Here is an 8,223-nt window from a genome sequence, read left to right as displayed (position 1 = left end):
GGAATAGAAGATGTATAGCACTGTTCAGTTTCAAAATTTTGTAAAATTTCATTAAGTATTTCCACCAATTATCCTATAAGTCAGCACTCATATTTTAATTATGCAAATTATGCATAAAGACACTGAATAATATAAATGTATCAAAATAATGTGAATTTTTAAACAAAAGTGAATGGCTGTAGTGTTTATTCTGTGTTCTACCATTATAAAGTTTCACTGTTTACTGAATAATGATGTTGGACTGTAGTAAACCTTTTTCTCACATAAAAAAAGTAATGATTTATGACATTATTAATTGTCTAGATGCCATCTGGACAGATTCACCATTTTATTCTGAAATTAATTTTCAAAAAGTATGCAGAAGTTTCAAAAATCATAATTTATTTCTATCTTCATACCATATTTGGTCAGCTAGCTATTATTTTCTAGCCTGTTGGCACTGACAATTTGGATCAGTTGGTATTTCAAATCACTCAGGCACTTAATAGCTTATAAATGTTTACACGGGGACCAGAATGGAGAAGAAAACAAATTTTGAAGGAAAACATCAGTGTGTACACCAGCCCTGGACAATACCCAGTAATGTTAGCTTCATTTTTTCTTATTAATTTCACTCTCTCTGTAGTTGAAGCCAATTCTTCCGATAGCCTTCCTTTCCATACTAACCTAGTCTTTGCAAAATAAAATCTTTGATATTGTGTATCTTTGTGGAGGAAATCAAAACTATTCAGATATAAAATTTCTCATAGATTGCTATAATTTATTCAGTCCTCCCTGTCCAGAGGGTTGCCTCCTATACTGACTCTAAGCACAGCCATGCAGATCACTTTGGTTAATAGTGAAGAAGCAAATGTAGCACAAGCAGAAAGAAGAAAACTGCATCTTCACTGAGACATTCCCTATCTTAGTGCTATTGAAATAAGCAATCTAGTTTATATATATTAAAAAAAAAAAAAGCCTAGAGTAGCCTGTCACCTGATAAAACACAATGATCACATCACCCCTGTAACTCCAACTAGTATGTAGCAAGTTTCCAGGCATAAGAATGAGCCACCCTAGACCAACCAGTCCTAGATGACCTCCTGATGTCTAGACAAGACGGACTTGAGGTCAGCAAAGCATACCCTACATCAGCAAAAGTGTCTAATCGACACAGACATCTGTGGGAAGTAATAAATGGCAGTTGTTTAAAAACTAGATTTGTGAGTGATCTGCTGTAGAGCTAAAGGTGATTAATACAACATAGTTTCTATGGTGACTCATAAAATCTCTCACTCATTGGGCCTGTTTTCAAATTTTCAAAGCAAACATTGCCTAATACATTTTTATGATGGGGATCAATATTTTGGGGAATGAAAAAACAAACAAAATAAAATTTATGTTTTAAGTAGAAGCAACTAAGGTCTCTTTTTGTGGGGTGAAGAGGTAAGAAAATGCATTGGAAATCCATGTAGAGTCTTTTGCTAAGATTTCTGGAAGCCAGAAGGAAATTTTGTTATCTTGTTTTTAATGGACATCAAAGGTTACTATAATAATACAAATTCAGTTCAATTCAGTTCAGTAGCTCAGTTGTGTCCAACTCTTTGTGATCCCATGAATTATAGCATTCCAGGCCTCCCTGTCCATCACTAACTCCCGGAGTTCACCCAAACTCATGTCTATCGAGTTGGTGATGCCATCCAGCCATCTCATCCTCTGTCGTCCCCTTCTCCTCCTGCCCCCAATCCCTCCCAGAATCAGGGTCTTTTCCAATGAGTCAACTCTTCACATGAGGTGGCCAAAGTATTGGAGTTTCAGCTTTACCATCAGTCCTTCCAATGAACACCTAGGACTGATCTCCTTTAGGATGAACTGGTTTGATCTCCTTGCAGTCCAAGGGACTCTCAAGAGTCTTCTCCAACACCACAGTTCAAAAGCATCAATTCTTTGGCACTCAGCCTTCTTCACAGTCCAACTCTCACATCCATACATGACCACAGGAAAAACCATAGCCTTGACTAGACGATCCTTTGTTGGCAAAGTAATGTCTCTGCTTTTGAATAGGCTATCTAGGTTGGTCATAACTTTTCTTCCAAGGAGCAAGCATCTTTTAATTTCATGGCTGCAGTCACCATCTATAGTGATTTGGGAGCCCAAAAAAATAAAGTCTGACACTGTTTCCACTGCTTCCCCATCTATTTCCCATGAAGTGATGGGACAAGATGCCATGATCTTCGTTTTCTGAATGTTGAGCTTTAAGCCAACTTTTTTACTCTCCTCTTTCACTTTCAATGAGAGGCTTTTTAGTTCATCTTCACTTTCTGGCATAAGGGTGGTGTTGTCTCCATATGTGAGGTTATTGATATTTCTCCCAGCAATCTTGATTCCAGCTTGTGTTTCTTCCAGTCCAGCATTTCTCATGATGTACTCTGCATATAAGTTAAATAAACAGGGTGACAATATTCAGCCTTGAGGTACTCCTTTTCCTATTTGGAACCAGTCTGTTGTTCCATGTTCAGTTCTAACTGTTGCTTCCTGATCTGCATACAGATTCTCAGGAGGCAGGTCAGGTGGTCTGGTATTCCCATCTCTTTCAGAATTTTCCACAGTTGATTGTGATCCACACAGTCAAAGGCTTTGGCATAGTCAATAAAGCAGAAATAGATGTTTTTCTGGAACTCTCTTGCTTTTTCCATGATCCAGCAGATGTTGGCAATTTGGTCTCTGGTTCCTCTGCCTTTTCTAAAACCAGCTTGAACATCAGGAGTTCACGGTTCACATATTGCTGAAGCCTGGCTTGGAGAATTTTGAGCATTACTTTACTAGCGTGTGAGATGAGTGCAATTGTGCAGTAGTTTGAGCATTCTTTGGCATTGCCTTTCTTTGGGATTGGAGTGAAAACTGACCTTTTCCAGTCCTGTGGCCACTGCTGAGTTTTCCAAATTTGCTGGCATATTGAGTACAGCACTTTCACAGCATCATCTTTCAGGATTTGGAATAGCTCAAATGGAATTCCATCACCTCCACTAGCTTTGTTCGTAGTGATGCTTTCTAAGGCCCACTGGACTTCACATTCCAGGATGTCTGGCTCTAGGTGAGCAATCACACCATCATGATTATCTGGGTCATGAAGATCTTTTTTATACAGTTCTTCTGTGTATTCTTGCCACCTCTTCTTAACTTCTTCTGCTTCTGTTAGGTCCATACCATTTCTGTCCTTTATTGAGCCCATCTTTGCATGAAATGTCCCCTTGGTATCTCTAATTTTCTTGAAGTAATCTCTAGTCTTTCCCATTCTGTTGTTTTCCTCTATTTCTTTGCATTGATCGCTGAGGAAGGCTTTCTTATCTCTTCTTGCTATTCTTTGGAACTCTGCATTCAGATGCTCATATCTTTCCTTTGCTCCTTTGCTTTTCACTTCTCTTCTTTTCACAGCTATTTGTAAGGCCTCCCCAGACAGCCATTTTGCTTTTTGCATTTCTTTTCCATGGGGATGATCTTGATCCCTGTCTCCTGTACAATGTCACGAACCTCATTCCATAGTTCATCAGGCACTCTATCTATCAGATTTAGGCCCTTAAATCTATTTCTCACTTCCACTGTATAATCATAAGGGATTTGATTTAGGTTATACCTGAATGGTCTAGTGGTTTTCCCTACTTTCTTCCATTTAAGTCTGAGTTTGGCAAGAAGGAGTTCATGATCTGAGCCACAGTCAGTTCCCAGTCTTGTTTTTGTTGACTGTATAGAGCTTCTCCATCTTTGGCTGCAAAGAATATAATCAATCTGATTTCGGTGTTGACCATGTGTAGAGTCTTCTCTTGTGTTGTTGGAAGAGGGTGTTTGCTATGACCAGTGCATTTTCTTGGCAAAACTCTATTAGTCTTTGCCCTCCTTCATTCCATATTCCAAGGCCAAATTTGCCTGTTACTCCAGGTGTTTCTTGACTTCCTACTTTTGCATTCCAGTCCCCTATAATGAAAAGGGCATCTTTTTGGGGTGTTAGTTCTAAAAGGTCTTGTAGGTCTTCATAGAACCATTCAGCCTCAGCTTTCAGCGTTACTGGTTGGGGCGTAGACTTGGATTAATACTCAGCCATTAAAAAGAATACATTTGAATCAGTTCTAATAGGTGGATGAAACTGGAGCCTATTATACAGAGTGAAGTAAGCCATATGAAAAACACCAATATAGTATACTAAAGCATATATATGGAATTTAGAAAGATGGTAACGATAACCCTATATGTGAGACAGCAAGAGACACAGATGTATAGAACAGTCTTTTGGACTCTGTGGGAGAGGGCGAGGGTGGTATGATTTGCGAGAATGGCATTGAAACATGTATATTATCATATGTGAAACAGATAGCCAGTCCAGGTTCAATGCATGATGCAGGGTGCTTGAGGCTGGTGCACTGGGATGACCCAGAGGGATGGTATGGGAAGGGAGGTGGGAGGGGTGTTCAGGATGGGGAACACATGTACACCTGTGGCAAATTCATGTCAATGTATGGCAAAACCACTACAATATTGTAATTAGCCTCCAATTAAAATAAATTTATATTAAAAACAAAATAAAATGATAGCTCAATGAGTGAATGTTCCCCTGTCAGTTTTATCAAATTTAAGAAAAAAATACAATCCGCATTAATGCCATGACACACTTCTTGGAGGCTTCCTTCTCCTTCTCAGAGACTGCATTTAGCCTAAATTCCTCCTTGTAAGACAGAAGAAGGGACCAAATAGAGATTAAAAATAAGGAAGTAGATGGCAATGAAAGAAAGTCTAAATACACAATTAAATCATAAGACAAGGATATTGTTATCCTGTTGCCAACTCATGTCTGACTCTTTGTGACTCCATGGAATTCAGCACCCAAGGCTTCCCTGTCCTTTGCTATCTCCCAGAGTGTGCTCAAACTCATGCCCTTTGAGTCAGTGATGCCATCCAACCAAGTCACCCTTTGTCACCCGCTTCTCTTCCTGCCCTCAATATTTCCCAGCATCAGGGTCTTTTCCAATGAGTCAGCCATGAGGTGGCCAAACTATTGGACCAGGATATTTTCATATAAGTATGCATAGGGACACGAGTCTAAAAACTTGATTTTTATGGGCTTCTTGATTGCATGGTATATACAGCAAAGTAAGCAGATTTTCATGCTGAGTATTTTTACTCTGACTCTGTTAACTAAAACATAGTTGATGGAAGAAATTAGTATTTTATATAAGCTAATATAATGCAATTAGCATATATACTTCATCTAAAAAACTGTAGTATTACTACATCTATTCTAAAATAATTCCTACACAAAATTCTAAAATTGATACTAGCCCCCTCCCACTGTTTGTGGAGCTGCCTTGGAAGTCTGGCTTCACTTGTTTTCTGATCCAGTTACCTGGCTATAGGATCTTTCTTCATTGTCCTGGGTGGCTCTAGGAAAGTGATAGTTTATGGACTTGTGTGTTTTTTTCAGGAGAGTTTTTTTTTTCTTTTCTTTTCTATTGTTTCCCACATATAAGCAAACAACCCGTGCTGATTTTTTACTAGGCTCTGGGATGGTTTTTGATCATCCTGAGAAGAATGAGCCTTGGCCTCCAGGCCCAGTAAAATAGACATCCATGGAGAAGAGTGCTCATTCCTGAGGACCTGGAGGGCTTGCAGCCCAGGGGGACTAGCTAGAAGCAGTTGGTCACCACAGAAGCAGGCTTCCTCAAAGACAGTTTGTACAATGAAGAAATCCTAATTGTGTGGGACCCAACTGTTTAGCATTCAGATATCCCAAAGTGGTACAGGAATCCCGACTACAGTTTCTTCAATAACTTCAAGAGCTATCGTAAGCTGCATCCTGATCAGCCCTTTTACATCCTCAAGCCCCAGATGCCTTGGGAGCTGTGGGACTCAAAGCTGATCCAGCCAAATCCCCCATCCTCTGGGATACTCGGCATTGCCATTATGATGATGTCACTGTGTGACCAGGTGGATATTTACAAGTTCCTCCCATCCAAGCACAAGACTGACGTGTGCTACTACTATCAGAGGTATTTCGAAAGTGCCTGCACAATGGGTGCCTACCACCCACTCCTTTTTGAGAAGAACATGGTGAAGCATCTCAACCTCAGCACAGACGAGGACATCTACCTACTTGGAAAAGCCATACTGCCTGGCTTCCGGACAATTCGCTGTGGAGCATAAGCTCCCCAGCCAGGCCCCCTCACCCTTCCCCACTGGCATTTTACAGCCGGTCTTCTGGCCACCCCGGGCCTCGGAAGGAAGACTGTTTTCCTGAATAATCACAGCCCACACTTCAGGCAGCAAGAGCCCTGGGGCTTCAGAAACTCAAGGGCAGGGCCCCCACCCCAGCCTGCCCTGTTGTCATGGGGGTGTGTAAACCCAGAGCCTCCTGTCTCACTCATATATACCCATTTAGCATTCCCTCCAGAGAGGGTCCTCCCGCCTCCAACCTAGGTAAATGCAAGATTCACCTTTCCCACCAGGGCTGCCAAAACTGGTCTGCTTTCCCCACCAGAATGATGTTATTATTGCGAACCTGGGAAACAGGAAAAATAGGTACAGTCTCTATCCTCACGGAGAAGGCGATGGCACCCCACTCCAGTACTCTTGCCTAGAAAATCCCATGGACGGAGGAGCCTGGTAGGCTGTAGTCCATGGGGTTGGGAAGAGTGGGACAGGACTGAGTGACTTCACTTTCACTTTCAAGTGAAATTCTTATGAATCATTAGTGAAGATTCATGAAATATTCATTGACCTAAGCTTATAAGCATTCATTAAAATTCATAAATTAGAGTGTTTATGGACAACCTATCAAATCTAGGAACATAGAAGGCCACATTGGGTTCATAAACCCTATTTGAAAAGTGACTTTTCATGAATTTTACTGCCTTGTTGTTAGGTCATCAAGTTGTGTCTGACTCTTTGTAACTGCATGGACTATTGGGGGCCAGAGTGAGGTACTCCACCCATGGCAAAGGTCATGAGGAAGGAGGCTCGACATACGCAAAGGCGGGATCGAGCCTCAGGAGTCCCCCTGGAAATCCTCGAGCGTCTACCCCCATAACCAGAGCCTGCCTACTTTACTACTTTGTGCTCTTACCTACACCTCTGACTTTACGGGGGGCTGTCCCCCACCACCTCTTTCGGAGAAGGAGTTAACCTAGAGCTCCAGTCAATAAAAACTCTTGGGTGTGACAAGAGCGTTTTAACCTACAAACTCCTCTGAAGGTTCTCTAGCCTGCCTGACAGGCTTGTCCGGCCACATGTGATTGCTCACAGCCTCCCAACCGTGAGAGGCACGAGATGCTTTAAACCTTCTAAAAACAGGTTCCTTAGAAAAGTTAGAAAACTATAAGTATAAGTATAGTGGGCTAATTAGAAATTGTGTTGGTGAAGGGTTTTTCATTTGTTGAGCCAATGTTTGTTGCTAAGTCTCCATATCCCCTGCCCTTACACACATTAATGAATATATAGAATTAACCTTTGATATTAATCACATTAGACCTTAGGCTAAGTAAATTCTTTCCTTAACTAAAACCCACTACACCCTCACCCTGTAGGAATGTAACTTTATTTGGGTGGCGTCTGTTTTGAGAATAATCAGCCCTGGAGAAATAAGTGTCCTGATTGACTGACCGCTGTCACAAGGAGAGGGTCGTAAATTGTCAGCAGGCCCCCCTGGCCAGAAGATGATGTAACACCCCTAAGACCTCTGTATACATTTGTATGAAGCACCTGACTTTGATAAAAGTCAGGACTGCTGACCCCGCGTGACTTTTGCATAACATCTCAGTGTATAAAAGTAGACCATGGAAAATAAAGAATTGGGATCAGTTTCTTGAAATACTGGTCTCCCCATGTCGCTCTCTCTCTCACTCTGGCTGAGTCTCCATCTGGAGTGCGGAACCCACCATGCTTACTAATTATGCCTGGGCTTCTAAGATCCGACCGGGGAGGCCTCAGTGTCTCCTCTCCTTCGGGAGAACGGAAGGACGCCTGCGGCCTACGTAAGTGGTGCAAGCTTCTTGTCTTGAAGTTTTATTGGTCCCCCGCGTAAACCAAGCTACTCAGCCTCTTTTCTCCACTGAATTTTCCTACTGAGCTATCCTCATTCTATCACTCTTTATATCCTTAATTAACGTTTAATTAAGCAATTGTTTCCTGATCTTCGCCTACGCCGTCTCTCCTTCGAATACCCTGGATCAGCCGGGGCTGGTCCCCGGCAATGGACTG

At 41.7% G+C, this 8,223-nt stretch overlaps 1 pseudogene; it reads left to right on the top strand.

Moving 5' to 3' along the window:
* The first annotated feature begins 1,085 nt into the window (after positions 1–1,085).
* On the top strand, positions 1,086–6,171 carry LOC526089 (beta-galactoside alpha-2,6-sialyltransferase 1-like; annotated as a pseudogene).
* The last annotated feature ends 2,052 nt before the right edge of the window (positions 6,172–8,223 follow it).

Source organism: Bos taurus, chromosome 6 (genome assembly GCF_002263795.3).
Source record: "Bos taurus isolate L1 Dominette 01449 registration number 42190680 breed Hereford chromosome 6, ARS-UCD2.0, whole genome shotgun sequence".
In the NCBI taxonomy this organism is placed as follows: domain Eukaryota; kingdom Metazoa; phylum Chordata; class Mammalia; order Artiodactyla; family Bovidae; genus Bos; species Bos taurus.
The sequence above is the reverse complement of the archived record's forward strand: the minus strand, read 5'-3'. Positions and strand labels throughout refer to the sequence as shown.